The following is a 15,423-nucleotide window of genomic DNA, read 5'->3' as shown; positions in this document are numbered from 1 at the left end:
CCGTCGGTTGTGCGTCACGGGCAAATCGCTGCCCGTGGCACACAACATCGCTTACACCCGTCACACGGACTTACCTTCCTTGCGACGTCGCTGTGGCCGGCGAACCGCCTCCTTTCTAAGGGGGCGGTTCATGCGGCGTCACAGCGACGTCACATGGCAGCCGTCCAATAGAAACGGAAAGGCGGAGATGAACGGGTGGAATATCCCGCCCACCTCCTTCCTTCCTCTTTGCCGATAGACGCAGGTAAGGAGATGTTCGTCGTTCCTACGGTGTCACACATAGCAATGTGTGCTGCCGCAGGAACGACGAACAACCAGTGGCATGCACCACCTGCCTAGCAACGTCGCTGTGACCAGCGAACCGCCTCCTTTCAAAGGGGGTGGTTCGTTCGGTGTCACAGCGACGTCACTAAGCGGCCGCCCAATCGAAGTGGAGGGGCGGAGATGAGCGGGACGAACATCCCACCTACCTCCTTCCTTCCTCATTGCGGGCGGCCGCAGGTAAGGTGAGGTTCCTCGTTCCTGCGGTGTCACATATAGCGATGTGTCCTGCCGCAGCAATGACGAACAACCTGCGTCCTGTAACAGCAACGATATTTGGGAATGGAGCACCGTGTCAACGAGCAACGATAAGGTGAGTATTTTTGATAGTTTGCGGTCGCTCGTACGTTTCACATGCAACGACGTCGCTAACGAGGCTGGATGTGCGTCACGAATTCCGTGACCCCAACGACATTGCGTTAGCGATGTCGCTGCGTGTAAAGCAGCCTTTACACTTATGCCTCTTTCATATAAGAGTATTTCTCATCTGTATTTCATTTGGTTTATATGGATTGAAGTACTACGGTAGTTTACTAATAGGACTGTTCACATGGAGGTTTTTTCAATTCCATTTTTTTTTTCTTTTATTACACTGCATTTGCTATTTTGATCCAATATTATAATGGATACACACATCAAAGCCTATGGGAATAAAGTAGTATTCCATCAGTATTGCTCCATTCTTTGCATCCATAATTGCCCAATAGATTTGTAGCGCCCCTGAACAACTCAGGGCACTACAAGGAACTGCATCCTCTTGGGGATGCAGGACCTACCCCCTGGGACCTGGAGTACCAGTGCCGATACCACCAAAGCACAACCAAAATCCTAGTTCTCCACTCCACACCAGGCATAGAGGGTTAACCATGTAAGGGGATGTAAGGAACGAGTCCCGGGATTAGCCAGGCTGGTGGGAGAGGTCAGCAGTGAGTTGAGAGAAGTGAAGCACACAGAGAGGTGTGCGGACATGCCGCAGCTGGTGACCCCGGGGGCACGGGAGAGAGGTTGCCAGGGCGGGTACGGACAGGTACCGCTGGGACCAGAGCACGCACGGGGCACAGGGCCCTGGATTAGACGCCAGTTCTACACGGCTTGATAAATGCCTGCCCGGTGAGGACACCTTCATGGACTTCACCGAACGAAATAATCCGGGGGCATCAGCAGTAAACTAGGATCGGGGTTCGGCCACTTACCTCGCCACAGGGTCCACACTGCCCGCCGTACAGAGAAGGAGACTCTAACCCCCAAAAGGGACAGCCGGGCCCCAAACGCTCCACGCTACGGGGACCCAACATACAAAGAGTGTCGGGGACAGAGCAACCTGGGTCACTACATTGGCACTGATACTCCAAGGGACCTGAACCAGTAATCCAAGGGCCTGAGTGAGTAGATACAGTTCAAGACAACCTGGCATGGTCTCCGTTATTACCCTGTCACATCTCCCAGGCACGGCCCTATCTGTGGAGGGCCTAACATCATTGTTGCTACCACCACCAGCTCTGGGAGTACCCACATTCAGCAGCGGCAGTTCTCCACCTTTAACTTCAACCCGCAGGTGGCGTCACATGAACATTAACTCTTATCTCCCCTGTAAATATTCCCCTTTTACAAAAGAAGCTCCAGGGCATGGGTCCGGGCAACGGCCACCAGAGTGACATTCCCATTTGCAACCGCCCGGGACCGAGTACCCCCTTCCCTGGGCACGACAGCTTCTTTTTCTGGCGTCACAAACAGGATACGGACAAGGCCTGTTAACACAGGTGACGTGTGCCTTAAGGAACTGCATTTAATGGACTATTTGTGTAAAGACTGTTGCCATCTTTGATTGTTATGAAAAAAAAACAAACTGCTGTGCCATCACTGTGACAAAAAGGGTGCAAAACTGCAAAAGTGTGCGAGCAGAAGTTCCGCCCACTAGTCATGTAAGCGCGGGCGGAAGTCGGAAGTGATCTGACTCAGAAGCTCCCAGCGTGCTTCAGTCCCCGCGAGAGTGGGGAAAATAACTGAGGGGGACTGGCAAGATGGAGGTGCAGGGAGACGGCAGTGCCTCCGGATGCGACTGCAGATGATTCCACAGATCGAGGACTGGCGCTCGGAGATGATGGGGGTAGTGGCAGCTGTGCGAGTCCAAGATGCATGGGCTCTGCACGAGGATAGGCACCAGGAGCCGGTAAGTGTGGCAACCTCCTCAGGCCCACTAGTCCCCATGGCAGCGGAACCTGTACTACCACTGCCCGCTGACCCGCCGATGCCATCGGATACCCCGACCACGGCCAGACCACAACAGGCCGCAACAACTCCGTTAACGACTAGACCGGACCCGGCTAGGCTGCAGGGAGCAGCAATGGAAGACCCGACAACCAACAGAGGAGTCGCCAGTGAACAGTCCGAGCTGGAACACCCGACGACCGACAGAGGAGTCGCCGGTGACCAGTCGGAACAGAGATCCGCTGATGGTGATCTGGATGCGGAATGTTCGGGTTCAGGGAGTCTGAGATTCGAAAGGGAGTGTGGCATGGCTAATGCAGCACAGAGGGCTGTCGTGGATGAGGAGGCCTGCCAAGCCAGCCAGGGAGTTGGGATCGGTTCCCAGATGCAGTTGTGGTAGCGGAACCAGGCTACCCCAGCAGTTAACATGTTCTTGTTGAGTGTTTGTTATTTTCTTTGAAAATCTGCATAATCATTTGAAAAATGTTTTGAAAAATGTTGATAATTCCTGGAAAAGTAACCTGATTTTCTACAAGTTAATTTAAAAATGGACCAAGGCTGCAGGACTGGCAGCAGCCAACACAAACTTGTGTCTTGTAAATAGTTGCACCATGTGTGCCTCCCAGAGTAATCCTTTTTACCATCAGGACACTGATACCGCCACCAAAGAGAGGAAGATTGGAGGAAAGGTCTGGGGTAGAGATGGCCCAGACCTGGTCACCACAGGGACCGGTGACCTGCCTCCTTAGAGGGTTCTGGGGACCAGGACCTTTTGGATGGTGGGTTGATGGGGGATTACTGCAATGTTTAAGAAATGAGCCTCCCCTGTGTGGGAAGAATGTTATGCATTAACCTGTTTACCTTTTTATTGCGGTTAAATAAAAACTCTATTTTGCTTACAGCCCAAGGATGCGCTGTGTTTAACCAAGGGGGAATGTAGCACCCCTGAGGCACTCAGGGCACTACAAGGAACTGCATCCTCTTGGGGATGCAGGACCTACCCCTGGGACCTGGAGTACCAGTGCCGATACCACCAAAGCACAACCAAAATTCTAGTTCTCCACTCCGCATAGAGGATTAACCATGTAAGGGAATGGAAGGAACGAGTCCCGGGATTAGCCAACCTGGTGGGAGGGGTCAGCAGTGAGTTGAGAGAAGTGAAGCACATAGAGAGGTGTGCGGACGTGCTGGAGCTGGGTCCGTGCAGCGGTGACCCCGGGGGCACAGGAGAGAGGTCGCCAGGGTGGGTACGGGCAGGTACCGCAGGGACCGGAGCACGTACAGGGCACAGGGCAATAGATCAGGCGCCAGTTCTACATGGCTTGATAAATACCTGATCCGGTCAGGACACCTTCATGTACTTCAGCGAGCCAAATAATCCTGGGGCATCAGCAGTAAACTGGGAACGGGGTTTGGACATTTACCTCCCACAGGGTCCGCACTGCCCGCCGTACGGAGAAGGAGACTGTAACCCCCAAAAGGGACAGTCGGGCCCCAAACGCTCCACGCTATGGGGACCCAACCAACAGAGAGTGCCGGGGACAGAGCAACCTGGGTCACTACATTGGCACTGATACTCCAAGGGACCTGAACCAGTAATCCAAGAGCCTGAGTGAGTAGAGACTGTTCAAGACAACCTGGTGTGGTTTCCATTATTATCCTGTCACATCTCCCAGGCACGGCCCTACCTGCGGAGGGCCTAACATCATTGCTGCTACCACCACCAGCTCTGGGAGTACCCACATTCAGCAGCGGCGGTTCTCCACCTTTAACCGCAACCCACAGGTGGCGTCACATGAACATTAACTCTTATCTCCCCTGTAAATATTCCCCTTTTACAAAAGAAGCTCCAGGGCATGGGACCGGGCAACAGCCATCAGAGTGACATTCCCATTTGCAACTACCGGGACCGAGTACCCTCTTCCCTGGGCACGACTGATTCATGTATCCATTTTGGCTCAATAAAAAAAATAGCAATGAATGAAAATTCTGTTGCAAAAACTGATCAAATTCGGAAGCAGTATTAATGTATACTGTTTTATTTTATTTCCATATTGCTGAAAAAAAGTTATAGAAGCAGTGTCAATGTGGAGGTCATTATACAGCAGTACATGGCAGTGTTGCTTAAATCTAGCATTTGAGAAAGATAGAAACCATAGTCACATGGCATACATTATACATTAGTAGTGAGCATTGTTGCTGTAAATCCAGCATTGTGGTAAGATGGTGAAACACTTGAAAAAAGTAACCGCAGTGTCTTCTATGGGCAGCAGCTATATACTGATCTGTCAGCAAGTTGACGCATTGTCTCCGAAATGTCTATATAAAGAAGGATTTTACTAGTGTCGTCTGAATACTTAACTGTAATAAGATATATTACCAAGTTTCTGATTACATCTTCTAATATTGATCTACGGAAAAATAAATGACAGTTACGGATTGAAGGGATATTCTGGTAATAAGTTCTAAGTGATCACTTTATGCAACTCCATTCAACGTTTATAGGACTGATAGAGAGAATAAAGTACAGTGGTCAAACATCTGTGCCCATCGCATAGACTGAGTCACTGACTGTCACACCATTATAGGAGACATTGGTGGAGGTCTCAGACAATGATCCCTCGCAGCCTTGACCGTCTGTTGATTATGCAGTTAAGTAGCGAGCAATGTATCATCAAAGGAAGGCAATCTGCACAGGTAGGCATCCGTCCAATGTCCAGCAAGCATTGTGCACACAACCTATTCTATTTAATAGGAAGTGTGCCAGGTACATGCTGGGCATTGGATGGCATGGCAGCAATGTCTTTCCACATCAGGAGAGATGCATTTTAGTAGCCATATGGTAAACCTGTAATACCGCACAACCAAAAACATCCATCAATTATAAAACAATCAGCTTTACTCTCATGGCCACTGGGCTTTGGCCGCATAAGGGATGAGTCTCTAATGCTGCTGTACTATCAGCCTCGGTACTGTCAGGCAGTACAATAATGGGGCGCTCGTCTGGTGTTACTAAAAAGAGGTACACATGGGATTACATAAGTAAGACACATCTGATTCATCAATGAGTATTTGGTCAAAATGGAAACTGTCATATATTAGGCAGGCTGCACGGCAGGAATTAAGGGCCTTGGGGTTCTAAATCACTTTTTATTAATACCAACGTGTTTCTGCACCGGACCAGCACCTTTCTCAAGTTATGAAAGCTACGTTGAGAAAGGTGCCAGTCCGGGGCAAAAATGCGCTGGATTAATAAAACAATCTGAAATCACAATTCTTTTCATTCCAGGCTAAATATGCCAGTTTCTATTTTGACCATTGTACACCCGAAAGAACTATTTCCTCCAGTCATGGGGCAGCAGCGGTTTTCCACATTTTAAAGGTATCCCTCACCAGAATTTCTGAAACTGTATTTTTCAGACTTTTAGAGTAAATGTAAAATTAATGTTCACTGTGTAATTGTGCAAAACTTTAAATGTTTTGGGGTTGTGTTTTAATTTTTAATCCAGTCCTGATTGACTATTTAGCACAACTTGTGTCCAGGTGGACATGGCCAGACGCTGCAGGCAAATTCAGCATCATTTCTGATACAAAAGTGGAAAAAATTACAACAGCAACGTACTCCATTACATTGGAGCAGAACCCTTTCTTGAATGGTGCAGTAGTGCGCGTTAGGCCTAGGCCACATGGCGAGTAAAATCTGATAAGTGAAATGCAATAAAAAAAAAAAAAAAAAATCGCATTCCACTCGGACCAATGTTACTCTATGAGGCCGTTCCCATCTGCAATTTTTTTTTCTCAGCCCTACTTGGACCAAGAAAACAATCACAGCATGCTGCAGGTGTCAGCAAGTCTCAGCTCTCTCGCACCCATACAAATCTATGGGTGCGAGTGAAACATTGGACTGCACTCGGGTGACATTTGTGTAAAGTGCTATATACACACAGGCTGACAAATGGAGGAGATGGAGAGATTACCTCTCCTCCACAGCTGTGATCTGATCGCAAGAAGAGATCACAGTATAATGACACTTGGCTCACAATCACAGCAGAGCAGGAGCCGAGGGTCATTAGCATATTGCATCCGATATTCCCGCATCGGATGCCATGCGCTCGTGTGGCCCCTGCCTTAGACCTCCATCATTTAATTGTGAATAGTGCTGATGGAAAGAGCCAAGTTCTGTACTCAGCAAGTCTCAGTGACAATGAATGGAACAGAGGTCAAACATGTGTACCTCCACTGTATTCAAGATGGAGCTCTACAGAGCCCAGTTCTCGGTGTTCAAGATCCCTGTTCTCATGATCGATGAAGATCTAAGTAGTCAAACCCCTAGCGATCAGGAAGCTATTCTCTGTCTCTTTGATAGTGAAAAACTTGTGATGCAAAAAATAAGACCTTAAAGGGAACATGCACCTCTGGATAACCCCAGCTTAATAAATTCCAGATCCTAATTTAAATAAACACAGGGTACACTCACCTCCTACAGCGATGCCATTCCAGCGATGTTGGTGGCACTATTCTAGAAGAGTGATGTGTCTTGTGTCACTTACCAGCTGCAGTCAATGAGTGGCAACTCATCAGCTGCAGCTCATCAATATTTAAATATTTTTATTAGAATCTGGAATAGATTAAGCTGGGGTTGTACATTAGTGGACATCCTGGAACCATATGACAGATTAAAGGCTCATTTACACACAACGATATCGCTAAAGAGATATCGTCGGGGTCACGATGTTTGTGACGCATATCTGGCGTCGTTAGCAACATCGTTGTGTGTAACAGCTTCGAGCGAGTGTTAACGATCAAAAATACTCACCTAATTGCTGATCGTTGACTCATCATTCATTTTCAAAATCTCGTTGGTCGTTGTGGACGTAGGTTGTTCGTCGTTCCTGAGGCAGCACACATTGTTATGTGTGACACCCCAGGAACGACGAACAACAGCTTACCTGCGTCCTCCGGCAACGAGGTGGGCGTGTCGTTAATGCGGCTGGTCTCCGCCCCTCCGCTTCTATTAGCCGGCCGCTGTGTGACGTCGCCCGAACTTTCCCCTTAACAAAGAGGTTGTTCGCCGCCCACAGCGACGTCGCTAGGAAGGTAAGTACGTGTGAAGGGTGTTAGCGATATTGTGCGCCACAGGCAGCGATTTTCCCGTGATGCACAAACGACGGGGGAGGGTACGCTCACTAGCGATATCGCTAGCGCTATCATAGCGTGTAAAGCAGCCTTAAGGGTGCACTCACATTAGTGTATATAAAATCACTCAGATTCTCAACCAGAAAAGTTGGCGGGTGTCAGGCGAGTGTCATGCATTTTTCTCCTCATCTAGCATCTATATGTCATGCAAGTGCTATGCGAGTGTGCCTTTTTTCCCACCTAGCATCCATATGTCTTGCGAATGCTATGCAAGTGTTTTTTTTTTTTCTCGCCTACAAAAACCCCGCACACTCGTATAGCACTTGCATGGCACACAGATTCTAGGTGAGGAAAAAACGCTTGACACTCACCAACTTTTCTGGTTGAGAATCTGGGTAATTATATATACACTAATGTGAGTGCACCCTAAAAGTAAAAAATGGCCACTTTTGAAATGTTGACAGGTCCTTTTTAACTCTATGTATTTGGAGCTCTGTATCACAAGAACAAAACAAAGCTTTAACCAATATAAGGATATAAAGTGTATCACAAACGTGAGTACACCCCTGACATTTTTGTAAATAATTTACTATATCTTTTCATGGGACAATACTGGAGATATGACATTTTGATACAATGTGAAGTAGTCAGTGTACAGCTTGTATAACAGTGTAAATTTGGTGTGGGCGCTAAATAACTCAACACAAAGCCATTAATGTTTAAACTGATGGCAACAAAAGTGATCTGGTGGATATTAGAGACCTTGTGCTCCTCCACCTTCCATGTGAGGATGCCCCACAGATGCTCAAAAGGGTTTAGGTATGGAGACCCAAATCATGACACTCCAACCACCATGCTTGACTGTAGGCAAGACACACTTTTCTTTGTACTTCTCACCTGGTTGTTGCCACATACGCTTGACACCATCTGAATCAAATAATTTTATTTTAGACTCAGACTATAAGACATGGTTCTTCTAATTCATGTCCTTGGTTTGTTTTTCTTCAGCAAACTATTTCTGGGCTTTCTTGTGGATCAAGAGGTTTACTTCTGAGATGACAGCATTGCAAACCAATTTGATGTGATGTGTAGAGTATGTTCTGATCACGGACATGCTGACCCCCCCCCCACCACTTTAACCGCTGCAGCAATGCTACCAGAACTCATATCTATTTTGAAAAGATAACCTCTGGATATGACGGTGAGCAACTCCTTTGGTCGGCCATGGCATGGCCTGTTCTGAGTAGAACCTGACTTGTTAAAGCACTGTATGGTCTTAACCACCGTGCTGCAGCTCAGTTTCAGGGTGCTAGCAATCTCTTATGGCCTAGGCCATCTTTACGTAAAGCAACAATTCTTTTTTTCAGACCCTCAGAGAATTCTTTTCCAAGACATGTCATGTTGAACTTTCAGTGACCAGTATGAGATACTGTGTGAGTGATAACACCAAATTTAAGTCACCTTGCTGCCAATTCCCACCTGAGACCTTGTAACACTAATGAATCACATCTTGACACCGGGGAGGAAAAATGGCTATTTCGGCACAATTTGGCCATATTCAAAGGTGCTGGACTGGCCAAACAAGTTTCCAGACCTAAACCCTATTGAGCATCTGTGGGACTTCCTCAAATGGAAGGTGGAGGAGCGCATGGCCTCTAACATCCATTAGCTCTGTGACGTCGTCATGTAGAAGTGGAAGAGGATTCCAGTGACAACCTGTGAAGCTCTAGTGACCCACTCCATACCCAAAGATGATGAGCGGCCAGACAAAATATTGACACTTTGGGAATAATTTGGCCATTTTCACTTAGGAGATAACTCACTTTTGCTGCCACCGGTTTAGACATAAAAGGAAACCTGTCACCAGGTTTGTCCTTTATAAGCTGCGGCCACCACCAGTAGGCTCATATTTACAGTATTCTAGAATACTGTATATAAGAGTCCAGTATAATGTAAAAAACACCTTTATTATACTCACCTATGGGGCAGTCTGCTGCGATGGGCGTCACTGCTCACGGGTCCACCACCTCCTGTCTGCTGTGATCGCATTATGCAGAGTGGCCTGGAATGCTGTATATAAGGACTCACTGATGGTGGCCGCAGCTTATAGGCTACAAATATGGTTACAGGTTCCCTTTAATGTGTATTGAGTTATTTAGAGGAAACAAAAAACCAATACAAGCTGTACACTGATTACTTTATATTGTATCAAATTGTCATACCTTAAGTGTTGTCCCATGAAAAGACATAATACAATTGTTACAAGTGTGAGGAGTGTACGGTACTCTCTTTTGTTATATACTGTATTACAAAGTATTATATTACAAAAGAATATCTTACAATATAATATGTTACATACCGTGCCTTGCGAAAGTATTCGTCGCCCCTTGAATTTTTCAACCTCTTCCCACATTTCAGGTTTCAAACATAAAGCTAAAAATGTTAATGTTATGGTGAAGAATCAACAACAAGTGGGACACAATTGTTAAGTAAAACGAAATTTAATGCTCATTTTAAACTTTTTAAAAAAATAAATAACTGAAAATTGGGGCGTGCAATATTATTTGTCTCCTTTTCTTTCAGTGCAGTAAACTCATTCCAGAAGTTCATTGAAGATCTCTAAATGATCCATTGTTGTCCTAAATGACTGATGATGATAAATATAAGCCACCTGTGTGTAATCAAGTCTCCGTATAAATGCACCCGCTCTGTGATAGTCTCAGTGTTCTGTTTAAAGCGCAGATAGCATCATGAAGACCAAGGAACACAACAGGCAGGTCAGTGATACTGTTGTGGAGACGTTTTGGTTACAAAAAGATTTCCAAAACTTTAAACATCCCAAGGAGCACTGTGCAAGTGATCATACTGAAATGGAAGGAGTATCATACCACTGCAAATCTACCAAGAACCGGCCGTCCCTCAAAAATTTCATCTCAAACAAGGAGAAAACTGATCAGAGATGCAGCCAAGAGGCCCATGATCATACTGGATGAACTGCAGAGATCTACAGCTGAGGTGGGAAAGTCTGTCCATAGGACAAAAATCAGTCGTACACTACACAAATCTGGCCTTCATGGAAGAGTGGCAAGGAGAAAGCCATTTCTTAAAGATATCCATAAAAAGTGTCGTTAAAGTTTGCCACAAGCCACCTGGGAGACACCAAATATGTGGAAGAAGGTGCTCTGGTCAGATGAAACCAAAATCGAACTATTTGGGCACAATGCAAATTGATATGTTTGGCGTAAAAGCAACACAGCTCATCACCCTGAACGCACCATCCCCACTGTCAAACATGGTGGTGGCAGCATCATGGTTTGGGCCTGCTTTTCTTCAGCAGGGACAGGGAAGATGGTTTAGAATTGATGGAAGATGTATGGGAGCCAAATACAGGACCATTCTTGAAGAAAACCTGTTGGAGTCTGCAAAAGACCTTGGACTGGGACGGAGATTTGTCTTCAACAAGACAATGATCCCAAACAAAGCAAAATCTACAATGGAATAGCTCACAAATAAACGTATCCAGGTGTTAGAATGGTGAAGTCAAAGTCCAGACCTGAATCCAGTCGAGAATCTGTAGAAAGAGCTGAAAACTGCTGTTCACAAACGCTCTCCATCCAACCTCAGTCAGCTGAAGCTATTTGCAAAGGAAGAATGGGCAAGAATTTCAGTCTCTCGATGTGCATAACTGATAGAGACATATCTCAAGTGACTTGCAGCTGTAATCGCAGCAAAAGGTGGCGCTACAAAGTATTAACTTAAAGGGGATGAATAATATTGCTCGCCCCAATTTTCAGTTATTTATTTTTTAAAAAAGTTTAAAATAAGCAATAAATATCATTCAACTCCACAATTGTGTCCCACTTGTTGTTGATTCTTCACCATAACATTACATTTTTATCTTTATGTTTGAAGCCTGAAATGTGGGAAAAGGTTGAAAAATTCAAGGGGAGCGAATACTTTCACAAGGCACTGTAACTTCTATTACCATGCAGATGAAGAATACATGATCGTGTATTGTTATACGTTTGTTTACTTCTTTTAATTCTTCTGTTCTTACTTGATGGTAAAATGTGGATCCACTCACAGTCCTAGCCCTCATGGAGGGGGCTGTGCCCAATGTATTTGTATTCCGCACACAGTTGTGCCTACTTGTCAGACACTGCCTCCTTTCCTCGCACTGCTGTATGTACATGTGACTCTAGCCGTCTATCTTGGCACTCATCCTGCAGAATTGTTACAACCTGTATATTAGGTTCCAAAATCGATGTATCAGCACAAAAGTCACAAGTATGATTTGCATTGTGCTTTCTTTCAAACATATATATATATATATATATTATATATATATAGATAGATATAAGACAAAGAACAGTGTGCATGCCTAAAACACCAAACATTTATTATTTTATTGGCATGAGAAATTTCACAGGAAGACAATTCAGGAAAAATTAAACCTCACACGATTGGTACTACCAGACAATCACAATATTATAGACTGGAACCGCAGTGTGAAAATCCCATAGGACACAATAAGAGCATGTGTTACAGACCTGTATATTCAGCAAATAGACTTGAAGCAAAGCAGTAATGAGCACTAAAACATTATATATGGGTGTAATATCAAGCCTATACATAAGAAAATGAGTAATAATCCGGTATCAAAAAAGGAATGCACAAGCCCAAACGTAGAAAGGTCTCAATGGGTCAGTGTGATGCCATAAAGCAGGTCTATGTGCTGCGTTACCATTCTATCATTAAAGGGCAATTATTGAAGGGAGGAAGGGGTAGAAACAAATCCAGCACTGATGTCCATAAAAAGTTATTTTTCTTTATTTCAAATTCATCATAAAAATTAGAATGGATCAATCCTTCCAAAAGCACTGATTACACCTTACGCGTTTCAGAGAAAATACTCCTTAATCATAGGCACATTTGCCTATGATTCAGGAGTATTTCTCTGAAACGCGTAAGGTGTAATCAGGGCTTTTGGAAGGATTGATCCATTCTAATTTTTATGATGAATTTGAAATAAAGAAAAATAACTTTTTATGGACATCAGTGCTGGATTTGTTTCTACCCCTTCCTCCCTTCAATGATTGCTACACCTGTGGAAGCCAACCACAGACACCGTGCACTGGCCCAAATGGACATCTGGATCTACAGATTGGTGAGCTGGAATGTTTACTTTCTTTGTGTTTTTCTATCATTAAAGGGGTCGTTCATTGATAACTTACAAGTCAGTGGGGTCCGATTGCTGAGCAACACACTTTTATTGTGGTTAGAATAAAGTACCAGAATTCCAGAATACTGTATATAAGACCTCAGGCTGCTCTATATAACATAAAAAAACACTTTTATTATACTCACCTGGGGGGTGATCTGGTGTGATGGGGGTCACTACTCTCAGGTCCGGCACCTCCTCCATCTTGTGCAGTTGCCATCCTTCTTCCCAGCCCCGTGTGCATGACGCGTCCTATGTCATCCACACAGAGGCCGCCATTACGCTCCTCCACATGCACTTTTGATCAGTAGGGTGAGGGCAGATCAGTGTACTGTAGTGCACATGTGTGGGTAGACATTGACCTTATCTCGCACCTGTGCATTACTGTACTTTGCTTTGCTCTCAGTAGAGCAGATTAAAGTGCACATGCGCAGGAGCACAATGCAGGCCTCTCTATGAATGACGCAGACGAACCACGCGCATGGGACTGGGCAGAAGGACGTTGATCGCACAAGATGTAGGAGGTGCCGGACAGAGACCAGCGACAACCATCGCACCACTCCCTAAGTGAGTATTATAAAGGAGTTTTTTACATTACACAGAGTGGCCTGGGCTCTTATACACAGTATTCTGGAATACTATATATAAGGGCTCAATGTGGTGGCCACAGCTTATAAGGCTATGTGCGCACGTTGCGTACTAGCCCTGCAGAAATTTCTGCAGCGATCTGAAGAGCACACGTGCGTTTCAAATCGCTGCAGAAAATGTCAGTAGTGAAAAAAAAAAAAGCCGATTCCATGCGCTCTGCCTGCAGCCTCTCCCATAGACAGAGCAGGGGCTGCAGGCAAAGCGCACGGAAGAAGTGACATGCCACTTCTTAGAACACAGCGCTTCGGGCAGCAGCCGAAGCGCTGCGCTCTAAGACGCCACGTGCGCACGGCTCCTGCACAATCTCCATAGATTATGCAGGGGACGCAGGACGCATGCAGTTACACTGCGCTACAAAGCGCAGCGTAACTGCATGTAATTACGCAACGTGCGCACATAGCCTAAGGGAAAAACCTGGTGACAAGTTTTTGGCATTATGCACCTTGTCAGGCTGGTATTATGCACACGGCCTGGCAGCTGCCATGGCAAACCTCACCCACCTGCTGTTGGCAATAATTGTGCACTAATTACCTGTGGATTGGGTGTCTTTTTTATAAACAACACAGAACGCGTTCATCTTGATCTGGAGTGCACTAAAACTCGTCTTTGTGACAAACACTTCCAGGACAGAGGCCAGATAATGTCTACAATGACTCCAACGGCCTCAAAATAGTGAATGGATCCGGTCGAGCTCCAGTCAAACTCCTGTTTTTCTATGGTGTCATATTGCAACCTGTTGTAAACAAGTTTCTGTTGAATGTCCCAAGCGACTCACTTCCCATAGACTTCAATGCAATCGCAAGCGACAGGGACTTGTCACAACTTGGCTAAATAAGAGCGGAAAGTCGCGGACAGGTTGCACAGATGTTATAGTCGCACAACTTTTCAGAGAATCGCTCTCATACGACAAACATCTTCTTGCAGCTCCAGCCTCAAAGAGATTCTGTCACCAGATTTTTGCTACCTAATCTGAGAGCAGCACAAGAGAGTTCAGCAATGTGTCACTTACTGAGCTGCTTGTTGTAGTTTTGATAAAATCATGGTTTTATCAGCAGAAGATTATCATTAGAGGACTAGTAAACCTGCTGCCAGGTATTCATGAGCTCTGTGTAAATCTCACCTCACCACTGATTGGCAGCTTTCTGTCTATGCACAGTGTACACAGAAAGCTGTCAATCAGTGGTGTGGGTGGGGTTATACAAAACTCAGCATTCAGAGAATTAATATGCAGCAAACAGATTTTGTCAAAACTGCAGCAAAGGTATGTTCACACTGCAGCATAAATAGTATATCCATGAAAAAATCTATTTAGTTTTCTTAAAAATAAAGGGGATTTAACTCCTCCCCTCCTCCAAAAAAAAAAAAAGAGCAGCAGATTCTCAACATGTAAAAGAAATCCTAATCGCCTTACCGATTAATACTAAACCTATTCTGGATACTAAAGTAGATATTTTGCCAAAACCAACTTCTTACTACTTTTATATAAAATCATATAATTTTATTATTATCAAATTCACGTACATAACATAAAATTAAAAGCAAGATGAGGATAGAGGAAGGATTGTCTATCCCTATCACTATTCCTTCCTTACTACGGGGGTCGGCGTCCTAATGTGAAGACGCCCCCGTTCCAACGACGGCTATCCCTGGGTATTGCCCTCCCTAGTGATAACCGTGATCCCTCTCAGATGGAAACAACCCCTACAGTAGTAACACCACAGTGAGGAAGAGGTGCTCAGTCCGCAATGGCTAATTTGTCTGTATCACCACTGAGACGAGTAGGGATATGGGGCATAGGGAAGTCGTCAGATATTCCATATATCTATGTGCTCAACTGAAGATATAAATGAGTCTCGCTTCTACATCGGTCATTGTGCTCAGTTAAAGGT

The 15,423-nt window shown here is 45.3% G+C and overlaps 1 protein-coding gene across 1 annotated transcript in view; it reads right to left on the bottom strand.

Annotated features, from left to right (window-relative positions):
- ANK2 (ankyrin 2) overlaps window positions 1-15,423 on the bottom strand; it is an 812,025-nt gene that overhangs the window by 793,049 nt on the left and 3,553 nt on the right. The window lies entirely within an intron of this gene.

Source organism: Anomaloglossus baeobatrachus, chromosome 1 (genome assembly GCF_048569485.1).
Source record: "Anomaloglossus baeobatrachus isolate aAnoBae1 chromosome 1, aAnoBae1.hap1, whole genome shotgun sequence".
Lineage (NCBI taxonomy): Eukaryota > Metazoa > Chordata > Amphibia > Anura > Aromobatidae > Anomaloglossus > Anomaloglossus baeobatrachus.
This window is presented reverse-complemented; position numbering and strand designations above follow the sequence as displayed.